The sequence below is a fragment of the Mirounga leonina genome, unplaced genomic scaffold (genome assembly GCF_011800145.1).
Source record: "Mirounga leonina isolate KUSES-001 unplaced genomic scaffold, KU_Mleo_1.0 Mir_447, whole genome shotgun sequence".
NCBI lineage: Eukaryota > Metazoa > Chordata > Mammalia > Carnivora > Phocidae > Mirounga > Mirounga leonina.
Genome location: NW_023270757.1, coordinates 10282199 through 10302139, shown reverse-complemented (window position 1 = coordinate 10302139; position 19941 = coordinate 10282199). Strand labels below are relative to the sequence as shown.

The window sequence follows — 19941 nt, the reverse complement described above, 5'->3', positions numbered from 1 at the left end:
TAGACTTGTATGCATGAGTGCACGTATTTGTGTGTCCATGTATATGCGACAAAACATTATCAACGTAGAAAAACTGTTTTATTAAAAAATACTCTAATTTTTTTCCTAAGAGATAGTTCACTGTATTAGTTTTTTATTGCTCTATTAAAAATTACCATGAGCATGGCAGCATAAAATGATATTTATTATGTCATAGTTCCTGTGGGTCAGAAATACAGGGATGGTTTAGTTGGACTCTCTTGCTTAGGGTCTCAAAAGGGTGTGCGTAAGTGTTGGCTGGGATTGCAGTCTCATCTGAGGTCAGGGCCTTTTCTCCAGTCTCCTGTGGTCGTCAGCAGAATTCATTCCTTGCAGCTGTACAACTCATGGAAACTTTCTTCTCCAAGGCCAGCAGGAGAGAGGACAAGTGTTTGCTGCTTCTGGTCTCTCACCTCTTGGTGCCTTTTAAAGATCCTACCCGATCAGGTCGGGTCCAGCCATAATAATCTCCTTTTGGGTTAACTAATTTTTTTTTTTTAAGATTTATTTATTTATTTATTTGAGAGAGAGAGAGAAAGCACATGAGCAGGGAAGGGGCAGAGGGAGAGGGAGAGAGAAAGAGTATCAAGCAGACTCCCCTCTGAGCATGGACCCTGATGCAGGGCTTGATCTCACAATCCTGAGATCATGACCTGAGCCAAAATCAAGAGTTGGACACTTACTGACTGAACCACCCAGGCACCACTCCCTTTGGGTTAATTTAAAGCCAACTGATTAGGGACTTAATTACATCTAAAATATATCTCCACTTTGCCAATTTGTGTGGATTAAAGCAGTCTCAGGCTCGGTTCACACTCAAGGAGTGTGTGATTATACAAAGATGTAGGGCATTCAGGTTTATCTTAGAATTCTGCATACCACATTCATACATGGTTTACAACATAATCTGAATATGGGCTATATAAGAGCTCCATTTTGGACAGTATTTCAAATGGTATTAATGTTCAATTTCAATTGTTATTTTGAGCATGATATGAAGGTTATTAATGTTTAATTTTAACTACTTATTGGAACTAAGAATTTACTTTTAATTGGGCTAATAATGGTAATAAACGTTTTTTTCAGTTAACTCTATCTCTTGGAACAGGCTCTCAAATTAAAATATAAATAACAGTTCTGAACTATATTTGTTTGTATCTAGTCTATGTGATGCTATACAAAATTAATGTTTTAAAACTCAGACTTAGCAAAAAAGACAATATATCTGTTTTCACATGAAGGAATAAAGACATTAAAAGTGTACAAAGAAAATATTTGCAAAATGATTGCATTTTATTTTCCCTTGTATTAACATAAGAAAACATAACTTGTATTAATGTAAGAAAACATAACCTCCACTTGAATTTCATTCTTTATGGTGAAATACCCATAAATAACATCTTAACATGAATCTAAATTTAACTCTTCTTATAGAAACACTACATGATAATTAACAAATCACAATATTTAGGACAGGACTCCTAGGTTTGAATCTAAGTGCCATTACTAACCCATAAGTTGTATAACATTGGACATGTTTCATACCATTTTCTGGTCACAACATCCTCATAAATAAAATAAGCATAATAATAGGTACCAGCTTTAAGAGGATTATGGAGAAGATTAAACTTGTTAATTAAATTTGTTTCTATATACTTAGAAAGAGCCTGGCACATGGCATTTGTGTGTGTGTGTGTGTCTAATATATATTTAAATGTTTTCAATCTGTATAAACATGAAATTATGCCTTTCAATTTGGACCTGTGTGTGCACCTGATGATAAAGAAATCCCTATACAAGTCTTAAAGCATAGAGAGACAAAAGTGATGCCTCTACTGTTTTTTAAAAACCCTGATACAAAAAGTTCTCAGACTTGAAGCTGCAGAAAAGAATACATATCCTACCCACTACTGCAGCTAACTGTTCACAGAATCATACTACTATGAGTGTTATTTTTTGTTGTTTTTTTTAAGAGGGAGGGGTAGGAAGGGGCAGAGGTAGAGAGAGAATCTATGCCCAGTGCAGAGCCTAATGCAGGGCTCAATTCCATAACCCTGAGATCATGACCTGAGGTGAAATCAAGAGTCAGATGCTTAATCAACAGAGCTACCCAGGCGCCCAGTGAGTGTTTGTTCTAATGGTTAGGATCAACCCATAAAAAAATACTTATGACTCAAACATGGTAGGGAAACAGAATATAAGTTTAACAAGTCTGAAAATATAAAATCAAAGTTAGATCTTTCAGGAAACAGGGTAGTAAGTAAAGACAGAGGTGTCAGTAAGAACACCAGTATTCTCATTTAATATAATAAAGGTTTCTCAATAGCTGCACACATTGATGATTCATGAAACCAAAGTCCAAATGAGTCATATAAATATGCACAAGTAACTAAAAGAATAAATAGAAAAAAATATATCTCTATCAAATACTGAGAGGAGTGAGGAAGGCTGGTAGAATAATATAATTGCACAGAAGGTATTTTTCACAGGTGTGAGTCAAAGGATTTTGTTGAAATTGATAAATTGAAAAATGGAGCTATATGCTTATTATTTAAACATATTTAGGTTCTTTCAAAAAACAAACAAAATTGGCAAACCTTTAGCTAGACTCATCAAGAAAAAAAGAAAACTCAGATAAATAAATCTGAAATAAATGAGATGTTAACAACTGATACCACAAAAATACAAAAGATCATTAAGTGACTACTATCAACAATTACACACTAATAATTTGGACAGCCTAGATGAGTAAATTCCTAGAAACATACAACCTACCAAGTCTGAATCATGATGAAAAAGAAAATCTGTACAGACCAATTACTAGGAAGAAGATTGAATCAGTAATCAAAAATCTCCTGACAAATAATAGTCCAGGACCAGATGGCTTCACTGGTGAATCCTACCAAACATTCAAAGAATATTTCAAACCAATCCTTCTCAAAGCCTTCCAAAAAATATAAGAGGAGGAAATTCTTCCAAGATCATTTTATGAGGCCAGCATTATCCTGATTCCAAAACCAAAAAAGGATGCCAGGAAAAAAGAAAACAAGAGGCCAATATCCCTGATGAACACAAATGCAAAAAAACTCAACAAAATATTAGCAAACAAATTCAACAACACATTAAAATGATCATACACCATTATCAGGTGGGATTTATTCCTGTGATGTGATGTAAGGATGATTCAACATTCATAAATCAGTCAATGTAATACACCAACAAAATGAAGGACAAAAAACATATGATCATCTTAACAGATGCAGAAAAGATAAATTAAGAAAACAATCCCATTCACAACTGCACCAAAAAAAAATGTCTAAGAATAAATTGATGTAGTCCTTATAGAAAACAATTTTTGAGTTTCCTCAAAAAGTTAAACATAAAGCTCTCATATAATCCAGTATTTCTACTTCGGGTGTTTACCTGATAATGCGAAATTCTGCCACAAACAAGAATGAATTACCGCCATTTGCAACAACATGGATGGACCTCGAGGGCATTATGCTAAGTAAAATACACCAGACAGAGAAAGACAAATATTGTATGAACTCTCTTACATGTGGAATCTAAATATATATACATCATACTATCTATATCAATATCTAGCTACCTAGCTATGGGCAAAGAGAGGTGGAGAGAGATTGACAAGAGAAAACAGAGAACATTATTATGTCAAGTATGTTTTACCCAGACCACCAACCTAGTGCTGTAGTCAAGGAGCTCATTAATTGTTAATTGAGCACCAAATGTCTTATGGTTCAAGCCCTTAAAATTCCCATTTTGGGTCTCAGGTAGGAATTGACAAGATCAGGGCCATGTTAGCACATACAGCTCATGTGGGTGTTGGAATACCTTTGGTGAGTAGGCCCAAACTGACTTCCAGAAATATCTTAATGGCTCAGTTGAGTGTTTCTGCACAATAAAACCTACACAACCATAGCAGAAATAAATGGTCTCTTAACATGTCATTCTTTCTGCATCCAGACCATTGAAAAAAATTGTTTTTGGTTAGATGGCCCTGTGCCCTCCCAAGAGCACCTTAAAAAAAAAAGGGGGGGGCGCCTGGGTGGCTCAGATGGTTAAGCGTCTGCCTTCGGCTCAGGTCATGATCTCAGGGTCCTGGGATTGAGTCCCACATCGGGTTCCCTGCTCAGTGCAGAGCCTGCTTCTCCCTCTCCCTCTGCCACTCCCTCTGCTTGTGCTCTTCCATCTCTCTGTCAAATAAATAAATAAAATCTTTAAAAAAAAAAAAAAAATCCACATAGTGGTGCCACCACTGCTCCGTACATGGTCTAACCTCAAACCTCACACTCGCTTTGGGATGGTATCCAGGCATCAAGCAGGAGCCAGGAGAACTGTAACAACACAAACAAAAACAGGAAGCTGCACAGTGCCCAGTGGAGTCTTCACCCTTCCACTGAACAGGCTGTTATTGGTTATCCTTTCTATTTGGGCTCCAGTTCCTGCCTGGTTTCTGTGCCCCCTCTCTCCCACCTTTAATTTCTTTTTTTTCTATTATTTAATGAAACTGCCAACAACTATCCCATTTTAGGGGCATTGCTTAGGCGGGAAAGCGTTATCTCCTTCTCACTTCTAGATCATTGTACGATATGCTGAAGGCTATTCCTCAGCCAGAATAACCAACAAGGTATTTGCCAAATAGAGGAAGTTTTCACTCCTGAGGGGCATTCTGCTCCTGACACCTAATATTTTTATCCCTCCAGTGCCTATGCTCCATGATTTGTTTTAAGAAGTTCAAATAACTGACGAAGCCTCAAAGTTAACAATGACTAGAGTAATTCTATCATCTTAAGGTTGGAAGATAATTATAAATTAACCTAGAATTCAAGAATTACTTTACATTTTAAGTAGTTTGATAAACCCCTGTTGGAAGACTCAGAAACAAAAAATTGACCTCCACTTTTCTCAGGCGGGGAAGTGGATGGCTTGATTTTGACTTTATCATTTTAAAAACAGATTTTTAAAATTAACTTAAAACTTCCATAACCATTTAAAGAAAAGGAAAAAAAAGGGAAAAAAGTCATTTTTATTATCCTGTTAAAACTATTTTAGAAGGAAAAAAAGTTATATCTAATGCCTCAATTAGCTGCTGGGTTGTTAGTTTTAAAAACAATTGTACAATTGCCTATTTTCAAATATGTTATGATTATTCCTTCTATTTTCTCCACAGAACTTAAAACATCAGTTTATCTGTTAACTTACTGAACCTAAAATAAAAAGGCAACACAATTAAGCTTTTGTTTTCTGGGATACAGAAATCTAGAACTCACTTCTGATTCAAGGATAGGATGAAAGTACAAAGTCTACAATTTGTATAAGTTCATTACAAATAATATACGATGCATACAAATATAAGATCTTCTGGAGGCTAGGAAAGGATAGCAGGAGTATTCGCTTAAGAGATGCAGTTCTTATCCTATCTAATTAAAGAATTAGGAGAAAAACGAAACTCAGCAGTAATGACATGCTTTTGGTATTTAAAAGCGTTTCTGGCACGAAAGCTTCATCACTGCCTCATTTACTTTACAATTTCTAAAATACAGACATGGCAACGGCCCAGATTAGAACTGGGAAATTAAAAACATTTTTTTTTCTTCTTGAGGAGTTTATTTCAGACATACTAAAAGTGGGTTATAAGAAAATATGCAGCAGAAAAGATCCAGTCTAACTTTGATCTGTACTCAAAGAAACTGACCATATAATAGGGCATCAATAATATACCAGTTGGGAATATATGATGTAGAATAACCAAAACATTGCTCACTTAGTTACTCTAAATCAAGATAGACACTTTTGTTTTTTTTTTTTTTTTTCTATCTTGTAGTCTCTGGAAAACCAAAAGCTAGATTCAAATTTGAAGAAAAGGTTGTCAGAATGGGACTAATTTAAGAGTTGTTTAATTAATCAAGGAGACTTTCAGAGAAGGTAGCTCTAATCCTGCGTTGCTATGTAAGCAAACCAAAATCTAAGCCTGTAAATACCTCACGATTACTAAATTAAAATCTGAGGATAGCCAATCACAAACAATTAACTAGCTTTCATCTAACCAATAAACGATTTTCTTGCTTTGCTTTCCCCTTTTCTCTATAAATGTCTCTTCCAGAGCTCCTGCCTATGGAACATTCCTAACTACTTCTGGCTTGGTGCTGCCTGGTTCTGATTTTTGCTCAAATAAACTCTTAAAAATGTTAATATATTTCAGTTTTTCTTTTAACGGAGTTCATGCCCATAAAGCCCAAAACCCCCAGAAATGAGGTAGGTTCATATGAAGTTTGGGTAGATATAAACAATCTAGTTATAATATTACTTTATTTATGTATATTTATTTATAGGATCTATGTGACATGCCCCTCTACTTTAAAAAAAAGAACCACAACTCATCTTTTATATTTTCATAACTTATGTTTCCATTCAATACACACCTACTGAATGTGAACCACAGAGCAGGCTCTAATTTAGGTGTTGAAGATATGAAGATGAGAACACAGACAAGAACCTTGCTCAAATTGATAAGACTGTCTAACATCAGGATGGTATAAATAATTTCTCCCATTATAGTCACAATAATGAGAAATTTACATTTTTATTATTGAAATCTGAAGACTAAGTGGAGGTAGTGGAGGTAAAAACCTGGCAGTGTTTCTTTCCCCCAATCCTTTAATTCTAATACCACACCTGGCCTTCAGTTAGGGGGGAAAATGGAAGAAAAGGGAAAAAAAGGAATTGACTTCTAATGTAGAAAGCATATGTGCTTTATTCATCACAAGAGTTAATTGTAAAAATGGGACCAAATGGGACATTCTACAATGTCATTTGGAACTTTTATTCAGTAGGTTTAAAGTATCTGTTTCGTGCGCTTTATATACGTAAGGAGTTTTGAATAAAATAAGGGAAATAAGATATGCATAAAACGAATTGTAATGGAGAGAAGAGTGCAATGGGTGGGAAGAAAGGTGCAGATGAAATGTGAGGGAGTATTTGGAGAAAGAGGGCCTCTTATGATGTATGTGTGGGTGTTGGGAAGGGCAGGGTCAATGTGGTTGATTACAGTGAAATTTTCATGTCATCATTTATTTCAGTGAAATATAAGTGTGGATTCTAGTCAATTTGAACTTTGCTTAATACTTTGTCACTTACTGAAATTGCAAGACAAGGGCTATTGGTAAAATTTTCTTTTCTCAATATAGGATGACCATGATACGATACTGAACTTGGAGTATTCAGATCCAGTCTAGGAGCCTCACCAAAAGTGTGGGAGGACAACAGCAAATATCGATTGCTAGTTGCTGCTAGCAGCAAATTACATGCCATAAAAGCATCCAAAATATTGTTAATCTATTCAGTAGAAGTCAGGATTTTCCTTCCCCCCATACCTCATCTGTCTCGTCTCCTTTGTATGACAGGCTGGTTATTACTTTTCCAGAACTGTTAACAATGACAATCTTTTTTTTTTTTTTTTTTTAAGATTTTATTTATTTATTTGACACAGAGAGCGAGAGCAGGAACACAAGCAGGGGGGGTGGGAGAGGGAGAAGCAGGCCTCCCACAGAGCAGGGAGCCCGATGCGGGGCTCGATCCCAGGACCCTGGGATCGTGACCTGAGCCGAAGGCAGACGCTTAACGACTGAGCCACCCAGGCGCCCCAACAATGACAATCTTAAGCTGGCTGGTTTACTCTTTTTCAAACTGCAACGACCTAAAGGAGGCACTGATGCAGACATAAACCCATAAATCAGGTTCCAACTTAGGAAAGAGAATGTCAGACATTTGCTTTCAGGATTACAGTACTACACATAAAAGCTGTAGTCACATCACAGTGCAGGTTAATTTGGAAAGCTTCTCTTTCACTTTCTTCAGTGTTCAAAAATGACAGATTCCACTAATATACATTATAATACATAAATGGACTAAGAAAATAAGAAATTATATTATTGACTCTTACATTGGACTAATCTTTCTAATACTCCTTTTCATCCTTGGTTTTAAACAATAAGACCACAGGGAGGTGTGTTATTTTAAAACATATTTAGGTTGTATTTATAATATCTGACATACATTAAGTTTAGAGTGAAAAAAAACTCAAAAGGTATCATTCTACAGATGCCGAAATATAATGAATAAGGGTCAAAGTCATGAGGGTCAGTGTTATTAGAGGGCTTAGTGTTAGCTACTATCATAATTAAATGATATGTAAATTATCTCAACAAAGGAAATCATATGCACACAATACAGATACTTCTGCATATGAAATAAACTCTCTTGGTACAGAAATGATAAGTTAATGCTAGAGAAATGTAAGAGAAGTGTTGGTTGTTTACCTAATATTGACAGTACTGACAGTCTGACTTTCTATTTTTATAACAAATGCAATTGTTCAGGAGATCTGCATTAATTGCCCCTATTTAATCATTTATTTAGGAATGAGCATGTAGTGCGATTTCTCTTCAGTTGTGAAGAAAAGCTTCTCGGGGGACTCTAGAGAAAGGTTTCCTTGCTGATATATAGAGACACATACACAGAGGGGCCTTTGTTTTTCTTCCACTGAATTGGCATCTCCATGGGCTTCCTAAAATATGCTGCCGCCACGGAGCCACAGTGGATGGCCACTGAGGATGGTGGCACCTGGTGGAGGGAGGCAAGGAGAGATTGTGTGGTAGGCTGAATGATGGCTCCAGAAGACCTCAACGGCCTCACCGCGTGCAACCTTTGATTGCTACCTTTTATATGATGAAAGAAACTTTGCAAAGGGGACTAAATTAAGGATATTGAAATGGAGAGATGATCCTGATTATCTCAGTTGGACCATCCATGTAATCACAAATTTCTTTATAAGAGGGAGGCAGAAGGAGATTTTACCACAGAGAGGAGAATGTAACATGAGGCAAGCAGAGAGAGTTTTGAAGACATTACACTGTTGGCTTTGAAATGGAGGAAGGGACCATGGGCCAAGGAATGCAGCTCTAGAATCTCGAAATAGGAAGGAAACAAATTCTCTGTTATATCAGAAGGGAAGGTGGCCTTGCAGATACTTCCATTTCATCCAGTGAAATTGATTTCAAACTTCTGGCCCCCGGAACTGTAAAAGGATAATTTTGTTTTGCTTTAAGCCACCAAATTTGTAGTAATTTGGTGTAGCAGTCACAGAAAACCAATACAGATGAAGAGATTGGAAGGAGCCATTAAATTAATCCATCTTGGCACCACTTAATCACAATACTGTGAGGTGCACATGTGGATCACCTAAGTGGCTTTGCTTATTGTTTTCTATAGCAAATATTTGTTCAACGGGTTATCATTTTTACTGACTTGACTGGATCTTATCCTAAGCTTCCATGCACATATAACTTTAGAGTAATTGCTAATTAACTAATTTAGTGCTTATGTTGTCAGAAATTCAAAGGCCCAGGGGAAAAAATAAATCACTTATCACAATTTTATATAAGTCATATTAGAAGCTATCTCAATAAAAGGCACCACTATATTTTCAATTGCTCAAGTGAAAGATACTCTGGAGCTATCTTAATGCATTTTTGTCTCACCCTCACATACAAATCTATCAGCACATCTTTCAGATCTGCCTTTGATTTCTCTAAAATCAGACCACTTGTTTCTTCTCTCTTTCAGTGCTACTATCCTAGTACAAAGTACTTTTTTTCATCTATACTCTACTGTTAGCCTTCAGTTGTTCTTCCTGATAGTACCCTTGCCACATAGAAACAGAGATATTGGACGCCTGGGTGGCTCAGTTGGTTGGGCGACTGCCTTCGGCTCAGGTCATGGTCCTGGAGTCCCAGGATCGAGTCCCGCATCGGGCTCCCTGCTCGGCGGGGAGTCTGCTTCTCCCTCTGACCCTCTTCCCTCTCGTGCTCTCTGTCTCTCATTTTCTCTGTCTCAAATAAATAAATAAAATCTTAAAAAAAAAAAAAAAAAAGAAACAGAGAGAGATCTTTTTAAAAATACACAGTGAATTATGCCATTCCTTTGCTCAAAACGTTCCAATGTCTTCCTCTCTTGAAATAAAAGCCCAAATCTCCAAAATTGGTCATAAAAAACATATAATCTGGCCTGAATCCCAGAATGAAGACACAAGCCCAGAGCTGAAGCTGACCCATAATGGCCCACAGATAACATATAAGAGAGAAACTCATTTTAAAAAATTTTGTTTTAATTAGGGCTGGCTGCTATCCAACAAAATCTTATGAAATCTAGAGATATATGGCAAAGTATTCTTTTTAATGTCTTTTATTTTTAATCACCTGATATTATACATATATTTATTTGACTTTTTGGTTCTCTCTCCAAAACTCCACAAAATTCTTTTGTTTTCAGTTGATCCTCAATACCTAAAATATATAGGTATTTAATGTTTACTGTTACATGAGTAAGGAACACTAAATGAAGCTACTATGCATATATATAAATTAATGTCACATCAATTGCTACATGAAAGAATAAGTGGCTACCTAGATAGTGGCCAATGCTACCCACTTTTGTAATCTAGATGTTCTTGCTGATATTAAAATGTTCATTTAATGTTTGTTGAGTGAATGATTTCTCAAAAATGATACACATAAATCAAAATATAAAGAAAATAAGAATAAGAACCCTGTTGCTATGGAAAGAATGACTATGTCTCCCCAGAATGTACACGTTGGTTGATAGTAGGAGGTGGGGGCTTCGGGAGGTAATCAGGTCATGAGGGTAGAGTCCTCATGAATGAGATTTAGTGTCCTTATAAGAAGAAATATGAGAGAGATGATCTCTCTCCCTGCCAATATAAAGGCAGAAAGAAGGCAGTTGTCTGTAAATCAGCAAGACAGCCTTCATCAAGAACCCAATCATGCTGGCACCTTGATCTCAGACTTCAAGTCTCTAGACCTGTGAGAAATAAATGTTTATTATTTAACCACCAAGTCTAAAGCAATTTTTGTTATAGCAGCTCAAATCACCTAAGACATCTGTGAAGGGGTATTATTGATCTCATTATAAAAGTTAGAATTTAAGTAGCGTAGCCAAGAGTGGCCGACATGGGATTCCAGGCGTTTATTCCTTTCACATCAAAATGAAGAATCACAACCTGAAAATTCAACAATATTTTGGGGATTCCCCTATAAGAGCTATAGCAAAAAGAAAATAAACTGAAATAGTATTTCTTTATCTTGTAAAAAATGATTTTATTTTCCCTGGACTAATACATAGAGATTTGTCCTCTACATTCCAATTAAAAAAATACTAAAAATGATAATTGTTTCAAGATATACACAATTACCAAAATTTTGCAGAAGGATCTAGCATTTGACAAGAGACTTAGTTTAAGGGCGCCTGGGTGGCTCAGTTGGTTAAGCGACTGCTTTCGGCTCAGGTCATGATCCTGGAGTCCCGGGATCGAGTCCCGCATCGGGCTCCCTGCTCAGCGGGGAGCCTGCTTCTCCCTCTGACCCTCCTCCCTCTCATGTGCTCTCTCTCTCTCATTCTCTCTGTCTCAAATAAATAAATAAAATCTTAAAAAAAAAAAAGAGACTTAGTTTAAGCACTTCAGAGAGGAAAAAACAAAAAGCCTAAAAGAAATTAAGCCTGAAGAATATTAAATAATGTTACATAAATTTTATTTATTTACATTTGCTCCATCGTTAAGTTGTAAATACTTCTTGACTATTTACAAAATCTCACACTAAAATGAAAGGAAGCATCCCATCATAAGGTGGGCAATAACTTTACCAATCTCCTTTCCCCAAAGTTAGTATATCCTGAAGGGGTATATATTCATTTTCAAAAGCTTAGAAAAGGGCACCTGGGTGGCTCAGTTGGTTAAGCGACTGCCTTCGGCTCAGGTCATGATCCTGGAGTCCCGGGATCGAGTCCCGCATCGGGCTCCCTGCTTGGCAGGGAGTCTGCTTCTCCCTCTGCCCTCTTCCCTCTTGTGCTCTCTGTCTCTCATTCTCTCTCTCTCAAATAAATAAATAAAATCTTTAAAAAAAAAAAAAAGCTTAGAAAAATTCACTGATAAGTTATGATATTTCAGAATGTTTTGAAATATGGCTCTAGCTACTTTTGGTAGAGAGAACAACCACACAAATCTCCAGGGTGACTGCTCATGATCTTACAGGACACTAGGGTGAGACATGGAGTTAGATAGATCTTAGTACTAAACCAGTCAGAATATTCTCCCTTCTAAAGAATAGCATGGAATCAATATTGTGGTAATTTTGTTTTTCTGCCATTCTTACTGTGGTTGCTCAGTGATCTGCATTCTGTAAGCCCACAATTTAAAAAGTGATGGATTCGCACTCATTTTTTCTTTACTTAGGGCACATTGTATATTATGTACCAAGTATGATGAGTACCCAGAAATCTATTGAACTCTTTCAACAATGTTACAAAATATATGAAATATTTTACCAGAATTTGGTGCCTTGATAGTAAATTGGCCATACTTCATTTTTATACTGAATATTTCAGTAAACACCTCCCCAAAAATGTTTTTGTTTTGTTTTTGCTTTTTCTGTTTCCCCATGTTATCTAGAAAGAGAGAACCATCAGGCAGCCTAAGCCTCAAATGAATCTGATGATGTTCAGTGGTTATAAATACAAAGAGATGTTCATCTACTGAAAACACAGGAAGAAAAAAAAATCCCATTAAGATAAAGCATCTAATTTGAAAGAAGCAGAAAGATAGGGAGAAAAAGTCACATTATCAGGTGGTTACAAGCTAAAGTATAATAACCATTAAAAACAATTACTTTATGTGGTGTATTTCCCATTTTGGAAAATGACTGTAAATCAAGTCAACCTAAAAGCATTGTTTTCTGGAAAACACTTGCACTTTTAACTGAGAAATAGTTGAAGTCTTAAAAAAGGCTTTAGATATCAATTTGTCTTTATTTTATGCATACAATTCTACTTATATTTTAAAATTCTAAATATTTATAGTATGAAAAGACTTTAGAGATTATTTAATCTAAACCTCTCTTTTATGGAGATAGAGAAATATGCTCAGCTCTTTTAAGAGGTAAATTACATGTTAAAATGTATCAGAAATGAGATGGATTTTAATTCCTATCTTCTGATTTAAGCCCAGGGCTATTTTCATTGTACTCTACCAACTATCTTTAATATGTATAACATAAATAATAAATTCCATTTGTATTTACTAATCCTAAATGAAAAAGCAATAATAGACAATAGCTTTTGCATCATCATGTGAGTTTATTGAATGATTTTTCATCTATTTATCTTCATTAAGAATAAATAAAATATCAATGAAAAGAAGTAAGACATTTGAGTTAGATGAATTTTACTTGATAAATTTATGATTATTTGATATACTGGGAAAAGAGGAAAACTCATTTAATTATTGAAAGTCTTTACAAGTATCCTGTTAAAAGACTTTAATCATTGTTAAAAATCTTTAAAAAGACATTGTATGAATCTATTACCTTAGTGGCAGGTATTTATGAATCATCCTTGTATGGGTTTCTGAGTTACCCTTTTCATCTTCTAAAATATCGTGTATGTAATTATATATATATATATAAACAAAAGTCAAAAACATTGGGAGGTGTTTACTGAAATATTCAGTATAAAAATGAAGTATGGCCAATTTACTATCAAGGCACCAAATTCTGGTAAAATGTTTCACATATTTTGTAACAATGTTGAAGGAGTTTAATAGATTTCTGGATACTCAACATACTTTGTGCCATAAACTGTTTTTCCCTGAAAACAGAGAATATCAAGCAATTCTGGATATTTAAAAATTTCAATTACCCTTCACTTATATAGTTACAGATATAAATTAATTCTGTTGCTATAAAGGATTGTGAGTGACAAGATATAAGTTCCAGGTTCACCCAAGCTATAAGTGACTTCCAAATTCATTGAGAAATGAATTTTTATCAACAGAGAAATTACAAAGGAAATCAGCTAGAGAAGAAATAGTTGCTTAAGTATTTGTGATAAGAAAAAAATAGCCCAGATTCACCAGTTTGATTAAGAGATGTTTTCTCTTAGTTTTATCACAAACCAGGAATATGTTCGTGTCACACTGCGTCATTACCAGAAGTAATAGAAGTTTTACCATCCATTTGTTATCATGAACAATGTTGTGTGTGGATAAAACTGAACTGACTTTTTAATCGATTTTGATTATTTGCTTTTATTTTCTGAGTATACTTCTGAGTGTCTCCTATACTGATTAATTACAATTATTAATTTCTGTGTGATTACACAGCATTCAGATAATTTTATTAAAGAACTTAATTTGTTTACATCACACTCTTTTTCATTATAGTATGGTAGGCAGAATGGATCCTCATCATATCCCTACCCTAATTCTTGAGTCCTATAAATACGCTACTTTACATGGCAAAAGGGATTTTGTAGAAGTGATTAAAGTTACAGACTTTATGATATGAAGATCATCTTGTATTATCCTCACCTGGGTGGGCCCAATCTAATCACATAAGCCCTCAAAACAGAACTTTCTCTGGCTGAAGCAGAAGAGATGTAGCAGAAAGAAAAGTCAGAGAGTTAAGAAGTCTATTAGGGGCTTTATGCACTTTTGCCATTTTGGAAGATGAGGGAGCTATGTAATTAAGCATACAGATGCCCTGTATATGCTAGCAGGTAATGAAGATCCCAGGCCTAAAGCCCCAAGGAATTTCATTCTGCCAACAACTGAATAAGCCTGAAAGAGGATTCTCCCCAATAGTCTTTAGATAAGAGCCCAGAAACGCAAATGCCTTGACTTCTGCCTGATAAGACCCAAAGGAAAGGAACTGGTCAAGCTGACACACAGACCTACAGAACATTAAGATGATAAATCTATATTGTTTTGAGCCAGTAAATGTGTAGTGTGGTGATTTGTTATGCTAGCATAGAAAACCGGATTTAGTTTTATAAATACAACTAAACACAACTGGATTTACTTCTTCAGGGTCAGAGATAATTTCTTACTCATCATGATATCCTTATTCTCTTGAAGCACCTTTCACATAGGAGATGATCAATAAAATTTATTGATTGAATATAATGCTCTATCATCTTACATCCTTGATCTTATTTTAAATTGACTTATTTTTAATCTATATATTTTCAAGAGGAATATAAGATGATTTACAATAAAAGCAGTGTAAAAGAAGACCCAAAGACAGAGGCAAACAAAGTATGCTATGACATAAAAATAAGAAAAAAAGGAACGGCATATCCCTAAATTGATAAAGCAGGTTACAAGATTTGAATCCACATTTAGCACTGAGCATCCTATCAGGCAAAACAAAAAAGAAAATACAATTTCTTACTTAGTTCTGATCATCTAGACATATGAAACTATTCAATTCATCTAAAAACATGCATATATTTTTACACAGTGTCTGTACATAAAGAACATTGAACATCATAATGAAAATTATCTTTTATAATGACAGAAGGATTACATATACTTTTATTTCTTATACCAGCCCTCAGTTATGGCTAGACATATTATTTAGGTCTTGCTTTGTTTTATAAGTATGTCTAAGATAACCCTGAGTGATATAGCTTGGATTTGTAATGTTTACATTACCAAAATTAATAAACAGATTATGCTTAGGAAATCCTTGGGCATTGTTAACATGTCTCTTGACACTGTCCTTCAAGGCTGTGCCCCTTATGGGCAGGGAGAATAATCAGCTGCTTGATCAGATGGCAAATTAACTGTTCATATTGACCGAGAGAATACTCTGAAGTATTTTAGGACAAGGCTCCTTAAAGGCAGAGATTATAAATGATAGACCCTCATGGCAACATAAATACACAATTGTGACTGATTATCGCCACTGACTTTGGACCACAGACAGAAGAAAAACAATAAATTCATGCATTATGCAGATGATGTGTGAACGCACTTAACTTGCTTCATTTGTAGACAAATTCATATTATTTTTCCCCAAATTCGTTCTTCCCATTTGAAAATCACTTCATGATTCTTTAAATTACTTAATTAAATAATACTGTTAGCACAGGAAAGAGCCCCAGCCCAGGTACGAGTGAAACAGAAGCAGGTCACCCTCTCTAGAACTCAGTTTAGTATATTACAATCCAAACATAGGTCTTCAGTTACTTTGCTTCTGAGGCATCAAGAACATAAATATTGTGGGTTTTGGTCTGTCTTAAATTGTTTCTTTCTTCCTAAGTGTTTTTGGTCTCTCAGGCACCAAATTTATCCATTTTATTTCTATTTTTTAATCTTATAATATATCCCATCCTCCATTAGATAGATTATGAGAGGAATGCCTCTCCACTTAGACCAATGCTACCCAAACTTTTTCACTGATAAACTCCTGATAATAAAGTATGCTGAATTTGAGGCCCTACAATATCTGGGGCACAACTCAAGAGAGTCTGCAAGAGAAAAATTATTTCACTTCTTATTATTTTAATTTGCGGGACTATCTATAGCATTATTTCCCCTAAATATTTGAATGATGTAAAGAAAAGTAAATTCCAGACAGATGTGCCATTTTGTTCTTTAGTTTTACATACTGCCTTGCATACTCAGTATGTGAGGCAAAGACTCAGGAAATGTTCTGTTCAATGTCTTGTAATTCTAACAAAAAAACAGGATCAGGAAAACATACTCTACCTGAGCTTAGTTTTTTTTCCAAAGAGCGTTTTGTTCCAACAGGGAAATTGAGTTACCAGGGTGATCTTCAGTCATAGTCACACTTAAAATTTGGAGATGGCCCACCTCTACAAGCAGTGTTTCTCTAACAATATATAAGTTGCCAACGTAAACTCCAAAGTAAATTCAGGTATAAATAAATACATGAATCAATAATCAATATGTCAATCAACAAATTGTATTCATATGGAGGAGTGTAACTAATATTGGTTGTGTACTGAGGATAAACCAAGATTTTCAATTTTAGCTATTTAATCAGAGCTATGGGAAAGTGACATAGGAATGTTGGTATGGTAAATATCTGTGTGAATATTTACTTCTGGTTGTATAGGCTTCACTCCAATGATTTGGAAACGTTTCCAATGTGGAAATATGGCATTTCTAAGGCATCCTTCATATTAAAAAGCTTGAGTGGTATAGTTGCCATTTCCTAAGACACAGTTCCAAGGAAGTAGGACTGAAGAACATATGCATGAATTAATGCAATGATCCATAACACCAGGCAGAAAAGATGCTTCCTAAAGTAACAGAATATAAGGAAAAGAGAAAATGCAAGTCTGAGGTGGCTCTTTAATTTTGGGGTTCCTTTATTTAAAAGAAAAAAATAAAGTATAAAAACCCATCAGAAAAATACTTTTATCATTACTAAATCAAGTAACAATATTTTTGTGAGTGATAATTCATAATAGATTTTTATTCGGAAAGGGAAAGTAACTGCTTGTGCCCTAAAATAGAAATCAGCTTTACCTCTCCTGAAAATTATATCAACACATTATAGGTTCCAATAGCAATATATTCTAAAAGATCCTTTACTCAATAAGGAAACTTATTTGCCAAATTAGAGTTCCACTGGTTCCAATTATAGTAAAGATATGTTCCTTGCCAAGCCAAACATTCAATTTTCAATAACGATAAAGGGATATGTTACAGTTACGATCAAAGAGAATTTTTACAGCCTGGATGTTTAAATGCATCTCCACATTCTGCCTATGCACTCATACTTTTCAGTCAATTGCCATAATTTTCAGAAAACAATATTTAGTTTTTGTTATCACACAATAAATAAAATTTAAAGATTTAGATAAATCCAAAGTAGACTCATTTCCCATGAATTTGATACCTCCTTTCAAAGAAAGCAATGAAAAAAATATACATATGTTAGTATAGTCTGGAAAACATACCATATATTGAACAAATATAATGATGTGTTATATTATTGTTATTGAAATTGAAAGGCATTTTACTATTTCTGTGATAGTTAATTTCTGACTTGCATTATAGAATTTTGCATATTAGAGCTGTGAAGATAGAGCAGAGGTTTCTTGAAGGCAAATAAATATTTCAACCATCTTTTTGTCCACTTCATTGGTTAGAAAGTACCTAGAAACTTTCTAAAAGCTTATTTATTTATTTTTTTTTGTAAACTGGAGATTAAATAGATTCTACTTCACTATATTATTAAGGGAATTAAACTAATTTATGTATGCAATGACATTTCAGAGTGCCAAGATACATTGCAAATGTTCAATAAACCTTAGTCACTACCATTTTATGGTTTATTGTCTTAATATTTATTATTACTAACACTTTATAATTTATTATTATAATGATTCTTATACAATAATCTTGCAATAAGCTTGGGCAGAATGACTTTCATTATGCTCATCAACAATAGATAATTGTTGAGAATCCACTAACTGCAGAATATTTTAGACTATTGCCTATTTTTTTGACCCATGAGTTTTAATCATCGGAAATCTGAAATCTGTCTGCTTTGGACACCAGAATGGATACAACAAAGAACTTTCCTGGGTGGCAGGGCACCAAGATGCTAATTTCAGCTATCTCATGAACTGGCTGTGTGATTATGAAAAAAAAATGTTACCATCTCTAGAAATTATAATCCTTAAATGGTTTTTAAGACAAGGACTTTAAATTAAGAGATCTCCCTAGAAATAAGTGTGCAAGGCTTATAGTAAGGTTAAGGTGTTTGTTTGCAAGAGTAAAATTCATATTATAACTGCTAAATAGACCCCATATTATCCAGAATAGGGTATTCTCACCCTGGGGTTATAGACCTGGTTCAGTAACTCATCAAAAGTTTGCTCAGTAGTCCTAGAATCATTACAGATAATAGCAGCTAATTTTGATAGCTGAAAACCAATATATCCAGAATTGAGAAAACTCTCAAGCAGACAATATTTGCATATGGATGGGTGAGCACATGCTCCAGTGGACATTTCTTGTGTTTGCACTACCATAATTTTCCTCTATCCTTATTGACACCTTTCCCATTAAACTTAACTACACAGTTAAGGAACCGATAATCAAATATTGACAGCCTAGCCTCCACTCCCTTTCCTCTGGGAAAACTGGTACATTTCTAATCTAACTCATTATGTTGTGGTTTTTTTTGAAGATTATATTTATTTATTTGACAGAGACAGATAGCAAGAGAGGGAACACAAGCAGGGTGAGTGGAAGAGGGAGAGGGAGAAGCAGGCTTCCCCGCTGAGCAGGGAGCCCGATGCGGGGCTCGATCCCAGGACCCAGGGATCATGACCTGAGCTGAAGGCAGATGCTTAATGACTGAACCACCCAGGCACCCCTATGTTTTCATTTTTTAAAATATTTTATTTACTTATTTATTTGAGGGACAGAGAGAAAGAGCAAGCAGGGGGAGGAGCAGAGGGAGAGGGACAAGCAGATGCTACGCTGAGCATGAGCCCCATGTGGGACTCCATCCCACACCCCAAGATCATGACCTGAGCCAAAATCAAGAGTCAGACACTTAGTTGACTGAGCCACCCAGGTGCCCTTATGTGTTCATTTTATAATATAATTGAAGGGACAGTATTCTAGCCACTGCACTATTAATCCTGTATAGTGCCTATAATCTTAAAATTACTTAAAATTTTAAATTTACAATTCTAAATGTTTTCATTCCATCCTTATAGTCACTATCAATAGCTGGTTTATTTTCTGATAAACTGAGGCATATAAAAAACTCAGTAAAATAAAACCCATTGATGAAAGTTAAACATTTTAATGGGGATATATGGCTTGTAACTTGTATAACTAGTCCTTCCCGTAGATTTTCCTGTCATCACTCAGAACAAGCGTTTTCACATATGTGAACTAATCTGTAGAAAATAAGGTAACTTCTAATAACTAGAGATTAAACATTCTCCTAACACTTTTTCTCAATAATAAATTAGTAATAATTGAAATACAGAAATTTT

At 35.0% G+C, this 19941-nt stretch overlaps 1 long non-coding RNA gene across 1 annotated transcript in view; it reads right to left on the bottom strand.

Moving 5' to 3' along the window:
• LOC117999073 overlaps window positions 1-19941 on the bottom strand; it is a 663845-nt gene that overhangs the window by 604810 nt on the left and 39094 nt on the right. The window lies entirely within an intron of this gene.